Source organism: Manis javanica, chromosome 15 (assembly GCF_040802235.1).
Source record: "Manis javanica isolate MJ-LG chromosome 15, MJ_LKY, whole genome shotgun sequence".
NCBI classification, from domain to species: domain Eukaryota; kingdom Metazoa; phylum Chordata; class Mammalia; order Pholidota; family Manidae; genus Manis; species Manis javanica.
Genome location: NC_133170.1, coordinates 13779297 through 13795879, shown reverse-complemented (window position 1 = coordinate 13795879; position 16583 = coordinate 13779297). Strand labels below are relative to the sequence as shown.

Sequence of the window (16583 nt, the reverse complement as noted above, 5' to 3'; positions counted from 1 at the left end):
GTCCCGGAGGTCACCTTCGAGTGGTGGGGGAGGCCTCCCTTCTCGGCCACGCTCACAGCTGCCGGCACTTCAGCAGAGACCACCCGTCGCCTTCGATTCTTCTGGACCCCCACTCTCTCCTTTACACATACATTTAGTCCAAAGGGAAATGAATGTCTCGCTTGGACTCCAGGTCAACTTTGGAGGCCCACTGTTCTTAAATGACACGGTGATGGTGTGTTTCCCTGGAAGAGCAGTGGTGCTTCTGAATGTTTTTAAAACAAGCTGAATTTTCAGTTTTCACCATCTCAGTTATAATGTTCATTTGATGGGAACAGTGACTTGGCTTTTGGATTTTTGTTTTTTTGCATTCTCACCTTAATTCAGCAAGTACCCATAGATTGCCCACTAGCAGTCTGACAAGACCGGCGAGGCTTGGTGCCTGCCCTCTGAAGCTCCCCTACAAGTCTGCGCGAGCTCAAGGGCAGGCCTTGCCCTCAAGGGGAAATAATGAGGCCTTTGGTAAAATGCAGTTTCTCTGTTAGTCCCTCAGCCAGCCCAAAGGTGCATGTTGTCTGATCTCTGCCTTCAACACCCTGCCCATGCCTGATTCCTCAGTGTGTTGGAGGATGAATGAATGAATGAATGAATGAATGAATGAATGAATGAATGAATTGATTGTTGAGGAGGAAGAAATGTCCTCTGCCCCTGGAAGTTCTAGCTGGTCTAGGAATCAAACTGACATGAAGCAGATTAACAGGAGAGAAAAACAGAAAACCAGTTTTAACTGTACCTACGCAGAAGCCATAGACATGAATTCTGAAGACAGTGAGGAGACAGGTATGTACACATGTCATTCTGAACCAAGGAGAAGGGGGTGGGGGTCTGAGAGGCTAAAGGAAAAGGAAAGTAATTCATAGGAATATGAAAAGAGAAAATGGTTGCTAAGCAAATATCTGGTGGCCCACGCAGAAACAAAGGGGCTGGGAGTGGGCACAGAGAGGAATATGAACAGACTCAGCTCCGCCTTTCCCTGCCTACCCTGCCTCGTTCACACTACAATATGGTTATCTAAGGTGATAACTTCCATCTAAATTCTTTTTTTGCCATTGTGGGGGTCGGGGAGGGTGGAATGTCAAAGTTTCTTTCTGCATCTTTTGGTTTTCTGGCTCGTGATGGTTTTCTGTTCAAAACATTCTGCATGTCACAACAGCACATGGGGAGACCTGCCCTTGGACCCTGTGTATGATTGATTAAGTAGTTGAAGGTATCCTGAAGATTCAGCTTCAGTTGTGAATTTTTGTTTGTGTCCTTGTTTTTATTAAAATACTTTCTGTTATATCACTGTGGGTAAAATTGTAAGATTTCCAGAATATCTCGCCTGGCTTTAGTACATCTGCATATGAGTAGGTGTTCAGAGGTGGAGAGAAGTATGGCTTTAGTTCATTTGCATCATTCCTCAGGGGTGGAGAGAAGTTCATCTCCATATCAGTGGGTAATTGCCTGGGCAACTGAGGGCTTACCTGTACCTGAGAGGTGAGGAGGAGGGGCGGGACTTGCTTCTTCAGGAGCAGAGGAGAGAGAGCCGGCCCTGGACTGCAGTTTGTAAGCAATAAACAGGTTTTTAAATTTCATTTCTCCCTTGACTGATTGTGGTTTTTAGAGGTATTTTGCCCCAGGATTTCCTCTCCCTGGACTTACAAACTCTCTTACAAACTCCCTGTATGTGAAAGGAAGTTTTTTTTATGTGTTTGCTTTCTGTAAAAAGCCATTGGTTTTATAACTGCTGCTTTAATTTAATTTGTTGCCAACTTCGGAGGTACAGAGATGAATATCATGCTGTGCTCCCTGAGATGCTCCCAGTGCAAAGGAGATAGACAAATGGGCAAACTCTTTGAATTACAATACAATATGATAAGGGGTAATAGAGATTTGCTTCAATACAATAAAAATTCAAAGAGAGGAGCCATTTAGAAAGGGTACATCTAGAGGAATTGCAAAACCTCAGACTTTACATAATCAGAGTGGCCAATTCATGGGGACTTTGAAGGGCCCTGAAAATACAGTCCAATTACAAATTGAAGCATGATGATGAGAGAGAGAAGAGTTTAGTGGATAATCACAAAAGTATTACATTCACCTAAGCACGAGTAGGAAGTCACTCCAGCAAGAACCCTAGAAGCCATACTAGACCTCTTTCTCAGCTACTTTCCCAGTCTACATGTTCTGTAGACTTCTAAATACGTCCCCAGTCTTTCCCCTTTGTGCCATCCCTTAATAGGGGTGTCCTTATGTCTTTGGGTTGGGGGGCAGAAGGACAGAAAAAATATCAGAAATCTGTTTCATTCTCTATCCTCATTTCCATCCCTTCCATAATCAGTTACTAATCTGATCGATCAAAGTTAAGCTCTCCAGTATTGCTACTCTGAATGCTTACAATACCAGCCTCAAAGATTTTTAAAAATTGTTATACACAGGCAAGTTATTTTTCGAGTGTGAAGTGTGAAGGACAATTTTATACATACAATGATTCAGACAGTATACTTCCCTGATAGGATTCAGGACATGCTCCCCCAAAATATAGCACCTTGGCATTTTGAGTATCTTAAACTGAAGGAGTTTGCAAAAACAGTGGCAGCAGGAAGGTCACTCTGACCTCCCACCATTGCCCTTCTTCCCTGAACCCAGGAGATAAGTTTCCCACATGAAAGGCACCCTACCCGCCCTGTACCTGGAGGAAAGGAGACCGTCCTAGCACCAGAGTCAGGGAATTGGAGCCCAGAAATTTGTATAAACAAACTTCATTATACTAACTTTATATTCCTGGTTACTTCTTTACGACATACTACGCCAAGCCCAGATCCCTTTTTTCTTGTCAAATTCTTCACACATGTACTGTTTCATTGTCTAGAAAGTAGAAAAACTTCCCTCTCTGGTCACTTCTTCAAATCTTCATGCTTTTGTGATGGCTTCCTTGTACATGGAAAAAAATTAATAAAATGGGTATGCTTTTCTCCTGTTGATCTGTCTTTATCAGTCTACTTTTCAGACGTAGCCAGAGACCCAAGAGGGAGGAAGAAACCTTTTCCTCCCTTCCCCCCATGCCACTCCATTCTTTAAGAAATTATTTGGAAACTATAACCCACCTCAAAGGAGGAAGTTACAGAATAAAGCAGAGGCAGTGTCATATAATAAGAAATATATCTGGGCTTTGTCTGCTTTCTGGAACAGAACTCCTAAAACCCTTGTTTATTTCCTAAATAATAGCAGTCTCTTTTTTTATTTATTACAATCCCTTTCTATCACACCAGAGTTTATGGGGGTCATCAGAAAAAAATAAGTGATTAGAGGGTTAGAAATTTCAGCCCCAGTGACCTCTGGAATGGAGAAGGGCTGGGTGGAATAGAGATTAAAACTCTATAAGAAGTCTTGAACAAGATTTGTTGAGATTCTGGGTTGGTAAATATGCCAGGAGGGTGGTGCACCCCAGTTCCATGGAGGAAAGAAATTCTGTGCTCAGGACCCTTCCAGACCTCACCCTATGGACCTCTTCATATGGCATTCATCCATCTGTATCCTTTATAATACACTGATAAACGTGTAAGTGTTTCTCTGAATTCTGTGAGCTGCTCTGGCAAGATTAATCCAACCCAAGGATGGGGTGTAGGAATTTCTGTTATAGCCAGTCAGTCAGAACCACAGGTAGTAACCCTGACTTCTAATTAGCATCTGATGTGGTTTGGGGAGGGCCACCTTGTGAGACCTCTGAGCTCTTAGCTTGTGAGATCTGATGCTATCTCCACATAGTGTCAGAAAGAGTTAAATTCATGGGACACCTGGCCAGTGTCCAGTTCTCAACGCATCAGAGGCAGTTTCATTTAGAGATCAAAAATAATTCCCAGAAATTTCTTTATAAAACTGCAAAAATTAAAAAATCATCGAAAGTGAAGATTATTTCTTTCAAAAAAGTATGGAGACACATGTGACAGGCACTATTTTAAGATGGACAAAATGCCTGCCAATGGAGAGCCTAGTAAAAATGATTAGGATAAAGGATGTAGGCCTAACAATATCCTGGGCCTTTGTGAACAATATTCATGTGCCACGATAAAGCCCACTGCAGAAGGTAAAATACTTTGTGCCTACCAATTACCCCAAACTGCTGGGGTTTTGTTTTTGTTTTGTTTTGACATCTTGTGCTTGTAAAACAATTATTTCCTATTATCAGATTATCAACTGTTTTAAAAACCATATTCATAGAATTTTAGGATGGAATAGGAGCTTTGACATAATGTAATCTAAATGGATACCCAGAGTTTGAGTGATTGGCTTCAAGTTAACTCTGCAGTTAAAAATATAACCCATAATAGATTTGATCTCGCCGCTATCTGTGTGCCTGCCTATGGGAGTTTTTAAAATTGTTTTTTAGTCTTTGTTCTTCTGTGGGTATAATCCGTGGGAAACCAGATTAGTAACTTTATTAGAACTGTAATCCCTTGAGCATATTTTATCCATTTTTGTATCTCCAAGTAATACAGTATCTGACAAGATACCGGTGTCTCACCCAGACAGGCAAGTATTAAACCGGGGATGCAATATGAGCAAATAATCTCTCAGAGTTAGGATTTGAGAGGCATCCCTGGGGTCATGGATCCTCACACCATTTTTTGCCATTGACCTTTATTTCCCATTCTTAGATATGTTTCAGATGGTTGAGGTTCCTTGAGCTGAATTTCTGTTGGGAAAATTGTTACTCAAGTTGAATCTATAATAGCAATATTTGCTTCTAAATGAAGAACTGATATTGGTAAGCATCTCTATAAGAAAAAAAATAAGGACAGGGAGAGAAACCAGTATTAATGGGGAAAGAAGAGAATCGAAGGTTTAATATCTTGGAAAGCAAAATAATTAGATTTTAATTGTGTAGTTTGTTCATTGGGTGGTTGTAAGTAGAGTACCTTTCCTGTATACATATTAGTGGTTCCTTTTCAAAGGTTGGTAATGATATTCTAAGTTATACTATGACCCATGGTAGAGTCTAGTTGGCTATGGACAAGCTTGTGCCAAGTGGTAACAGGCCACTAGTATATCTGAAGAATAGCTGTTTAGACATAGTGTTGATGGTAACAGATTCCTGGGCTCAAACCAAAGAGTATGAATGGGTTTTTATTTCTCTTGTCCTTGGAGACTGTTCTCGGTGTCTGATGGATACCAGTTGAACCAAGCATGTCGCACTCTGGAAAAAATGCTATTTTGCCCTCTTCTACTGGGAGAGATAAGTTTTAGAAAGGCACTTCAGGTGAGCCTTGCCTTAATAAGGGTTCAGTCATCTTATGGTGATATTAAAAAAATACTCACCTAGAGTGAATTATACCCAGATCAGTCAGTGTTCACAAATTTTACCTGAAGATGAACTTTCAGGCAGGCCAGTTCCAACAGAGCCAATCAGAAGCCAAAACTTTCCACTTATTTTCAATGGGTGTCCTGAAGACTGCCCGGGCACTGCTGCAGGGGAACAGACGGGTCCATGCCACGTGCCCTCAGGGCACTGCAAAAGTCTGCATTGCGTGGAGTCCTCTGATGACTATCAACATTTCCCATCCCTAGAACCATGGTGTCTTATTCTTTCTGGTGCCAAGGGTTTTCTTCTACACCTTCAAACACATTATTTTTCTTATTTCAGAGACCCTGACGATCACGAGTGGTTTTCCTGTGCTCTGGCACTGCACATGTCAAAATATCAATTTTTTTTTATTTTCAGCAAATAAAAGGTCAAGGAACAAATAGAAATAAAATGCTTATAATAAAAGAATCCCCTGCTGCCTTTGCTGTCTGGATCCTCAGAACAACTATCTATGCTTCTTGACGTGTTGAATAGTAGTCCTGGAGTCCAGCTGCTCTTACTCTCCCTCCCTTGTGCTCATTTAAAATACGGATGAATACATAGTTCTTTGAGGCTCATCAGTTTGTAAGATGGAAAGTGTCATCACTGAGCTTTTTAAACAAAAACCCTGAGGTCCTCTTGCCCGAAGTTTTCTTAGAGTTCTATAAAGCAATACACATCCAGGAATTTGTTTCATATAATTAAAAGCTTTCATTTATTGCAAAAAGTACTATGTGCCAGGCATGTAATACATCAATAGCATGTAATATATGCAATCACATGAATTCATGGCAGGTGATACTTACTTTACTTATATTAACTCAGTCATCATTTCAAGCTTATAAAATACTCTTATCCTCATTTTGCAGATGAAGAAACTGAAGCACAGAGGGTTAATGCTCTGGCCAAGATCACACAGCTAGTAAGAAATCTTTTATTAAAATTTGGAAATCATGCTTAAAATACAGATTTATGTATAGTTATTTCCTTCTTAAAAATATTACTTTAAATATTACAAGAAGTCAGGAAGCTTAATATTCAATCATTCAGAAATCCCATGATTTATTTAACTATTCCCATATTTTGAGACATTATACTTTTTACTGTGCTAAATAACATTGAATGTGTTTTTAAAAATATACATTTCTTTATATTTAACAATCTGTATAATGTGCACAGATCATTTTTCTAATTTTAAAATAAACATTATAAATATTTTTAAATGTATCAAGTACTTGTTTTTAGATTTTTAGGCAGTGTCAGTGGAGTCAAGGAATTTCTTTCACTTTTAGAGTAGAACACGCTGCTGAGAATATGTGCCTCAGGTATTTTGGCTGTGTATTTAAATTAGTTATTATGTCTTGTTCATTAATTGAGGCAGGTTAAAATGCAACTCCCTGCAGTGTTCTTGTGCACCACAAAGGAATTTGTTTCTGTCACTCATTAATCACCAGTGTTTGAAATCAGTTAGCTTAATGGGCTTCTGAAAGTCATTTCCCTGCAGCTGTGTTTACCCTTCACTCCAAATGCTCCCTGGTATTTCCTAGGCAAAAGAATATGGCAAGGAATATTTCTCATCTGTATTTAAGTATTAAAAAGTCTCTTTTTATGTGTTCGGTTTTTTTCTTTGATGTTAGCGTATCAGAAAAAAAGAAAAAAACTATTAACGGAAAATTACAGAAAAACAGGTGCATCAAAAGCAACCCTTAAAATCCAGAATCTTAGTGTTTCTCATTAAATGAAAATATGGGTGTTATGGGGGCAACACATAAGGGAACTAATATTTGAGACCTGATGCTAGATGCTATCTTGAGTGCTTTGAATGATCCCATATAATCTTGTCATTGATTCTACAACAGGCCTGACCTCTTCATTTACAGTAACAATACCCGATGTTGATTGAATGCATTCTAAACGCCAGTATAGTCAATAGTGTACTGATGCTATTGACCGTAAGAAAATAGCCTAGTAGTATTTAATGAAGAAAGGTGCCAATCCAATGAGGCAGCATAATTATTGTAAAGCCAGAGGCAGAAGGATACATCAGTCAGTTTCTGGCTGATACAGTACTGTCAGGTCATCTTATTTTAAATCTCTTAATTTTATTCCACAAATAACTAATGACTTTAAAAGGAATTGAAAATATACAGAAATGTACAAAGTAGAAAGCCAAACTCCTCGGTTTTCCCATCATTACATTTTAATGTGCATCCTACTATACCATAATATTCTAAAAAATCCTATTCTTTTTAAGAAGTATATTATATACTTGCACTTTTAACAAATTATATTTTCTTGTTTCAAATATTGAAAATCTTAGATCACTGGTTAGGAATAATTTATTTACCATGATCAATTTGGAATTTAATAAAAATTGTTAAAATTCATTGACTACTATGTGTGCTAAGTACTTTACCTGTATTAACATGTTTAAGCCTCACGAGAATGCTTTAATCCAGGTGCTATTACTTTCACTGTTTGAAAGTTGGGGGATTTGAGGCACAGAGAGGTCATATCAGTTGGCTGAGTCCACAAGTTACCAAGTGGTGAAACAAGAATTAAGCCCAGGTGGGCCTGACATCAATGATGTTAGTTTGCTTGGTACAGCACTACAAGCCAGCTTTTCTGTTCTCTCTGTGCTTCAGTTTACATAGTTTATTGTTATGTTTTCTAGTTCACTGAAATTTTCTTCTGTAGTTTCTAATCTGTTTTCAAGTCCATCCAGGATATTTCAAATTTGATACATGATATTTTTATCTTTGGAAATTCCACTTGATTCTTTTTCTAGTTTCAATTGCCCTCTTGTTTATAGTCATACATATTCTCCTTTACATCTTTGAGTGTATATGCATGTGCATGCATGCATGTGTATATATTTGTAAAGTTCAACCATCTTCATCATTTCTGTCTTCTGTTTGTATTGAATAATTTTTTTTTTCTCCTGGTAATAGGTTACAGTTCCCTGCTTCTTCCAATACCTAGCAATTTTTTTTTTATCCTGGACATTGTAACTGAACATTTGTAACTCTGGTGGGAAAATATGTTCCCAGCCTGGGGCAAACAACCTTTGAAGCTGAAATCAGTCAAAGGGAGAAATAAAATGGGAGAAACCTGGTGATTGCCTACAAGCAGTCGTCTACTTCTGCTTGCCCATGTCTCTCACAACTTGGCTGCAAAAAGACCCCACCAACACCCTTCCAGTCCAGATATATACATTTTCTTTCACCCCCTTTGTAATCACCTACTGATATGGAGATGGACTACTTATCTCCACCCCCTGGAAACACCTATAGATATGGAGATGCACTAAAGCCAGGTGAGAGATTCTGGAAATATTGAAATTCTACTCACAAATGTTACCATGGTAAAGTGTCTAGATTTTGTTGCATTCTATAAAGAGTGTTGAAGTTTGTTTGGAAGGCATTTAAAATGCTACTGTAGGTCAGCTTTATACTATTGAGGCTTATTTTTGAGCTCTGGTAGGGCAATTCTAGAATAATGTTACTCTATGTCTGGTTTACATGTATTAATAAGGTATTATGCTTCTGGGGTATGTCCTTAGACCTGCATGTCCAGCAGGATCCCTACAGTACAGCTGATCAGAATTCATTTATCACCAAACTTGATTTGGGTTCTGGGAATCATTCCATTTATATCTCTTGGGCATTTATTCTTTGCTGACCTTATATCTTCTGTGTGCCCACATGTTTAGCCACCTCAGCTTTCCTGGATGCCAGTTTCCATCTCTTTAACTCAGTGAGACTTCAGGGCTCTGCTTACATTGTGGTTCAAAATACACTTTCAGGAAGAAAGTCAGACAACTATGTGGCTCATTTTCTTTCCTGTTTTTTTTTCTTTTTCTCGGAAATCATGGTCTGGTCATGTCTGTTTTCCACTGTCTAAAAATTGCTGTTCTCCTATTTTGTTTAATTTTCTATCCATTTGCATTTGTAAGTCCAGTATCATTTACTCTATTGTGTCCCTCTTCATAAGCAAGCAGTGAGGAAAAGTCTCGATTTCCCTCTACTTCAGAATAAAATAGGTGCTTTGAATGACATGCAGGGCATCATTTATTTGGAACCATTTTGCAAGATTTTGAATTTTCCTTTAAAACTATACCACATTCATCATTTTGGAATTATAGTAGTGGGATTTAAAAAAATATTCTGTCACATTTGAAACCAATATTTTCCAAACATTCCATACAGAAAAATTCTGTTTCAGTGGTTAAAGGGTAGTGTTCAACAGTCTGTGTATTTAATGAATCTCCAAGTACTCTGACACAGGTTTCTCTAGCACACATTTTGTGGAAAATGATTCTAAATCTCTGAAGAGCCTCAAAGCTGTCCTTTGACTCCATAGTAGCACCTCCTTTACGCCATCCTTGAAAGAAGACACATACAGTTCAATGCCAAATGCTTTGTGTAAGGTGATAGGTAGATAAAAACAGCAATAAGAGTGGTTGATGATCACCAGTGTACATTCTCAGGTTGTCAGGTTTGAATCCAGGCTTCTCTGTTAGTAGATGTGTCAAAGGGAATAGGCAGTGTAATCTTCCTGAACGTGTCTCATCTGTAAAATGAGCACAAAAATGGCATTAAGTTGTTACAAATCTCAAACTAGATAAAAGTATGTGGAGGATATTCCCTGTTACAGCAACCAAGAGGGAACTGATCATCGGTGGCCTAACTTCCTGAAATCGTCTGTTACCCCTAACAAGGTAAGTGTCCCTCTTATTGCTGCCTTTGTACCTTGAGCATCTAGCCATGTGGGTGGCAGCATCGGTGCACCGGAGCCTGTGAGGGGTTCCCTGGAACCATGTGACATTGCATCTACTCACACCGACGACGAAGACTGTTAATTTATCTGTGAACTGCAAACTTCTAGAGACCCATCTTTCATCTCTGTATTCTCAGTGCCTGAAACAATTTAAGGCATGTTGTCCAAAATAATTTAGGGACTTATTTTTACTTTAAAATAGATGAATGAATGAAGATTATGTGAAAACATGGACACCTCAGACCGTTGTTCCTGCTGTTCGTATTTCCCCCTTTTTCTTTGTCTTCATTGTTTTCTTTGGCTTTTCTTCTTCTGCGATGTATATTTTAGTAAGCTGCACCCCTGTTGCACTCCTGACCTCTCTTTCTAGGCACAAGCTTTGAGCAGGTCAGGCAATAGATACTCACAGGGCTTTCAAAACCCTTTGAAGCTCAAGTGGATGTTTACATGTCAGGGCAACTTGACACTGAAGCCTCTACTTTGAATGTTCCACCAGTGGGAGGAGGAAAGGTCATCTCAGGGCGTTCTCTTAGAGTTACAGTTGCACCAAGATATGAACCTGTGAAAGGACAGGACAAGACTCTGTATTGTTCATTGTTAGAGTCCCACATTCCTGGCACACAGTAACCATTCAGTAAATATTTGATGGGTAATTTTTTTTTGCATTTTTCTTTATGCTATTAATACTTTTTTGAATCTCTCTCTTTTCAGTGCCCTATAGGGCTGGCCTTTCTAGTGCACCTTAGTGTAATTTTAAAGTGTCCAGAGTGCAAATTTCATTCGTACTTTCGAAGTCAACCATTATTAATTGATTCCCTGCTATAGAATGAATATGTTTGTATCCCTTCAAAAATCATATGTTGAAACTTACTCCCCACTGTGATGGCATTTGGATGTGGGGCCTTTGGGAGGTGATTTGCATGAGCTGGAGCTCCTCATGAATGGATTCATGTCCTTATAAAAGCCAGAAAGTGACCTTGCCTCCTCTGCCTTGTGAGGACACAGAAGATGGCAGCCATCCAGCAAGGAGGTGGACCCTCACCATTCACTGGATTTTGGACTTTCCAGCCTCCGGAACAGTGAAAAGGAAATTTCTGTTCATCACCCATGCAGTCTATAGTGATCTGTTATAGCATCCCAGATTGACTAAGATAACCCTTAAAAGATCCTTCTTGGGGTTGGTTATTAGCTCTGCTTGCATCTCTCTACTGATGCATCCCAGGATTCAGTGTGATGCCAGAATTTCACCTCCCTCTATCCATGCTGTTTGGGCTATTAACATTATTCTAATCACATGAACAATTTTTTACCTGTGATCTCTTCTCTCCTGCCCAAGCCTCTGCTTACAGCTATCGCCTGGGTAGATTTACCTGGAATCCTGCAGGCACCTCAGATTCAGCCCGTCCACTGGGAAATACCTCCAGAGCATATTGTCCATTCCTTTCAGCAGTTGTCAAAGATCAAGAATACTTTAGCCACAAGCAAATGCTTTCTCTTAAATGTATCTCTTAAAATGTATTGGAAAATATTTGTATATGCCTAACTATCAATATTGCTAATAGAGTTCCTTTGGAAGAGGGAATTGAATAACTGGGGGTAGGGTGGGAAGAACATTTACGTTTCACGGTGTACCTTTTGATAGCTTTTAAAATTTTATGCCACACACATGTATATCTATTGAAACAATAATAATGAAACGTGTAATGAAAGAAGATGGGAAATGTTTACTATAAAAATTCACTTTCCAAAAACTATCGCTTGGGAACTCACGCCGAAGGAAGTGCCCCATTCTCTTTTAAGGTATGCTTTGCTGAAAGCAGCAGAGAAGATGGGATAATTTATTCATGGGTACATGCTCCTTTTCAACAAGCCTGTTCAAAGGCAGTAGTATTGTTTCCAGTTCTTCAGAAAACAAATTCAAAGGTGTCTGAAGTTTAAGCATTTATTCACTCATTCAAAAACATTTCTGAGTTCCAGGGATGGTGTTAAGACCTGATGACACAAAGGCAAATACCTCAAGGTTCCTGGGCTCAAAGTGCTTCTGAGTCTAGAGATCATGGAATGATTTGCTTATTGAGCAGAGAATATCTAGGGCATCTGGCCTCAGCATGAGGGTGGAAGGTTTAGGCTCTCAGGAATCACTTTCTGAGAAACGGAGGTCTGTCCTCACTCCGGAGATTGAACCGAAGAAACCTCAGTTCGACCTTGGGAGAGGAGCAGGCAAAGGAGAGGAAGGGGAGCAAATGGGAGCAAAGACCTTGAGATGAGGAATGGCAGAACGTAAACCAGGGAGTGACAAGTGATTTTTGAGTCATCAGCACAAAGTACGAGGTAGCTACTGATGATTTTAGCTACTTCATCTTCTTTAATTCCATAATTCAGGCTGTGTATCTGTTTGAACCAGGGAGTGTTTTCTGTCCCTAGCATTCCCTATTTCCTGGTAAGTTTTAGTTTACCTTTTTGCACTGCCTAGAATTGTACCCATTGGTGTAAGGCTTCCACACCTTTCGGTAGACCCAGGAAGCCTCTGAAATGTGGCTTTTCATTCTAGGCAAAATGTAAGTGTTCTTAAAAATTCCTGTCCTATGGCAACAAAACCTGACCCTGCATTTCACACATTGCTTAGGAACTTGAGACATAATACAAAGTAGTGGTCATTTAAATACCATACCGCTTTCTAGCGCAGCCCATACAATTCCAGCGATGGAATTGGTATTTGGAAAAATTTCAAAGACCTTATATAGAATCCCCAAAATAAGATTAACCAAATTTACCATAATTTATCAAAGCGAGTGTTCTGAATCTGCAAGTTGAAGGGTGAACCCGAAATTAAACACTTAGCTGGTAATGCTTTAGGTCATGAATCTTTTATATGACAACAACTAGAATAACTGGAAATGCAAGTGCAGACCAGTTAAAAGACTTGTTTGACACCCAGTCTTAGGAAGCAATCGCGGCTGTGAAGGGTGGCTATCAGTAATGTTCTTACACACTGCCACCTACTGGACGTTTGTTAGAAACGCTGTGCCCAGTGTTAAATTAGAACTCCCAACATTTTCTGTATTTCTGTCTGACCTCATTCATCTCTTTCTATGCTTTCAATCAAATCAGTCATGACTGGAAGCTAAGGGAATAGGAAAACGTAGCAGCATTTTTCTTATAATATGTGTTTTATTTGTTGTCACTCTTAGTTTTAAATTGTCGACGTTTTTCTTATCTTCTCACTAGATGGCAGAGTTGCTAAGAGGTTTGGACTGAGACCCATCTGATTTGACCACAACTCTGCCACCTGCCAAGAATACGATTTTAGGTAAGTTGCTCAATCCTTCTAAACCTCTGTTTACTCATCTATAAGTTCTGAACATTAGAGCTAAGCCATGTAAATCTCTAGTATGTAGTATATATTTAAGAAAATTATAGTTGTTTATACAAACAATGGTAGTTATAAACATAAGGACAGTGGGTTGGAGGTTTAAATCAACTTTTATTGAGCAATATATTTAGGATCTTAGCCTAGGTTCCTTAGATTGTTGTTGTTTTTTTAATCCTTCTGCAGCATCCACACACAGCTATAAAGGAAAGCACTGTCTGGGGAGCAAGGGGGAGAAAGTGCTGAAGAAGCATCTCTGAAGCAGCTACGACGTGTGAGAAGCCTGTTAGTGCTTCTTAAAGACCTTAGGCTGACATCCTTTCTGGGAACTATATACGGGGAACTGACAGACAACATTTTGCTCAGGGCAAAAAGAGAACTTTTCTTCACCCTATGCCCAGAAAACACTCAGCTCCAACACTAGGGAGAGCTGTGTTTTCTGTTCCTTGTTTAAACAAAGAAATGATTAAGTGTTATCTTTAAACAGTAACTCTACCTCCTTCTCCAATTTCAATGACAAACGGCCAGCCAACCTGAAAGGACAATGTGTAAGTATTAAAACTGTTTGCCCGTGTGTTTTTGTAAGAGGAGTGGCTTCTCTATTTCTGCAAGGGCATGCCTGCTGCAATGTTCTTAAAGCCCTTTAGCATCACTTTTGACACTAGCTGCTGTCGGGTTTTTAGTTTCTAAAATCTAGATGTCATACCTCCTGTTATCTATCAAAAACTCAGCTGATCAGAGGCACTGGTGATGAAAGTTTGTGTGAGGCAGGTCCTGGCACAAAGAGATGGCAAAACCTGAGAGTGGACAGAAGCATAAAGCAACACTACAGTGTTCGCGCATTCAGGCTTCCTAGAACGAAGATCTTAGCACACTTGCCCCAGTAGTTACTAAAAGGATTCTGCTCATAGACGTGCTGTGAGGTGCTCAGGATGACTTGACCAGCCTGGTCATCATCTTTGAATGCAAAAGATCTTTAAATCTCTGTCTGGATAGTCTTATTATTTTTATATAGGAATCTTCATCCTTGACATTATCTCCCCTATTTTAAAATTCATAAGTGGGTCCAAACACTAGAAGCATTAAAAGATCAGAATTGTTCTAAAAAGATGACTTTTAGGATCATTTATTTGAGATAATACATGATTGTAATGATGGAGGGACAGTTTGTTATAGCATCTGGCTCGCGGTGATGGGTGATGGCTGGTGATAACAGAGTAGCTTCATCCTTGGACAAGGTGCGGTACATACAGTCTAAAAATGAGCATCAACAGTCCATAGATACTGAAAGAGAAAATTAGTTAATAAGTTCATCCATACTAACCATCTTGAGGGAGATAATGAACATGGTTATCTCACCTGCAGAGGAAATGGTATGACTACCAAAGATGAGATTTAGAGAATTTGCAGTGGTTAACAAACTGATGAGTCATAAGGGGGGCTGGCTTGAATTCAGAAGAGGTAAAAAGTGAGAAGGTATGTAGGGAAAGGGGGTGAAAGCTGAAAACCCTAAATTGGGAGCCAAAATGAAACGCAGTATGAAATGACAGTCTCTTCTTGGTAATATCTTTTTCAGAAGGTAGATATATCTTAATTTGGATTGCTTTGATTGTCCAATTTTTGTAGAATTATATTTCTTACTGCCATTGGGTGGACATTTTTGGGACATTTGGGTACCTCATTTTCTCAACCACAAAATGGGATGATAGTACCTACGTCACACAGTTGTGAGAATAAATTAAATCGTATAAGGAAAAGCCCCTTGTAAATTGTGGAATCTTTTCCTTGGCTTTAAAATCTTCTATCTAATAAACGTAGCTTATCATGGGATGCTAAAAAATAATCATGGTACAGATAAACCATTGACACTGCATTACTCTATTTTATTCATATTCCTGAAAGAGTGGATTGTGTTAACAGTCTGAGTATTTTTAATTATTCACTGTGACTTCATACAGAGCAGTGTCTGACTTTCTATCATGAGGTGTAACGGAATAATAGAAATGATTATTTCTCATTATTTAGTGTTGCCCATTCAATGATGTATCAATATCTAGAATACATCCTCGCAGAGATATGATGAGTTACAAAATGGGGAAAAAAAGGATTTACAGTTCACTTAAAAAAAAAGCAGTCTCCTCTTGATTGGACTGTGAGGGACATATCTTTAATTACTACATCCTTTCTTTTCTTTACAATAAAATAATCAGAAAATCAGAATATTCTGGAAAGCAAGTATTACATAAAACAAATGTAAGGTTAGAATTAAGCATAAGCAAATCAAGCATTATAAGTATCAGGCTTAGTTTTTGGCCCCTAGCAATGATGATGTAGAACAAAATGTGAATGTCACAGTAAAGACCACCGGGCAGTGAGTCAGGACAAGACGCAGGTTGTAGTCACTGCCTGGCTGTGCCCTCGGCTAGCCCGCCTCCCCTGCCTGTCCTCGTTTACCTTATCTGCTAAGCAAGGAGATTTCACTGAATCATCTCTAAGGCAAAGGCCCTAAAATTGAACGCCTCTCCGATGGACCCAGTTTCAATGAAATAGATCATGACAAAATTTTATGATTCTAAACTGTCATCCATATTCCCTTTAAAATGACAGCGAAAGAGAAATAAAATTAAAGCTACAATGAAATGGCACTTTTCACATCCTGGTATTCGAACTATAAAGAACTTTGGCTGATATTACAGTGCTTGGGTGATGGCAAAGGGGAAGGGTGGGCTCACATACTACTGCTGAGAGGGGAAATTCATCTTTGGGGGCACGTTGGCAGCCTTAGTGTAAGTGCAGAAATAGGATTATCATTGGAGACAGCATTTCTACTTTTCGTGAGTGCAAAGATTGTACAAACGTTTGACACACACAGCTAAGATGTGTATCAGTAGAGGACTGGTTACCTATAGTATTAGTTGCCCACATAAGGGAATCCCACTCAGCCATCTGAAAGGCCCAAGTATCTCTATATGAACGCACACGGAAAACCTCACACGTAAATGAAGTGAACAGAGCAACTGGTAACAACACTGCACTACTCTTGCGAAACCAGGTCATACGCTGGTGTCCAGG

The 16583-nt window shown here is 39.2% G+C and overlaps 1 long non-coding RNA gene across 1 annotated transcript; it reads left to right on the top strand.

Annotated features, from left to right (window-relative positions):
* Window positions 1–46: 46 nt before the first annotated feature.
* LOC118972743 (uncharacterized) lies at window positions 47–15156 on the top strand. The gene is made up of 3 exons (XR_005061824.2): window positions 47–819; window positions 13370–13451; window positions 13698–15156. It is a non-coding gene; the product is annotated as an uncharacterized lncRNA (long non-coding RNA).
* The last annotated feature ends 1427 nt before the right edge of the window (window positions 15157–16583 follow it).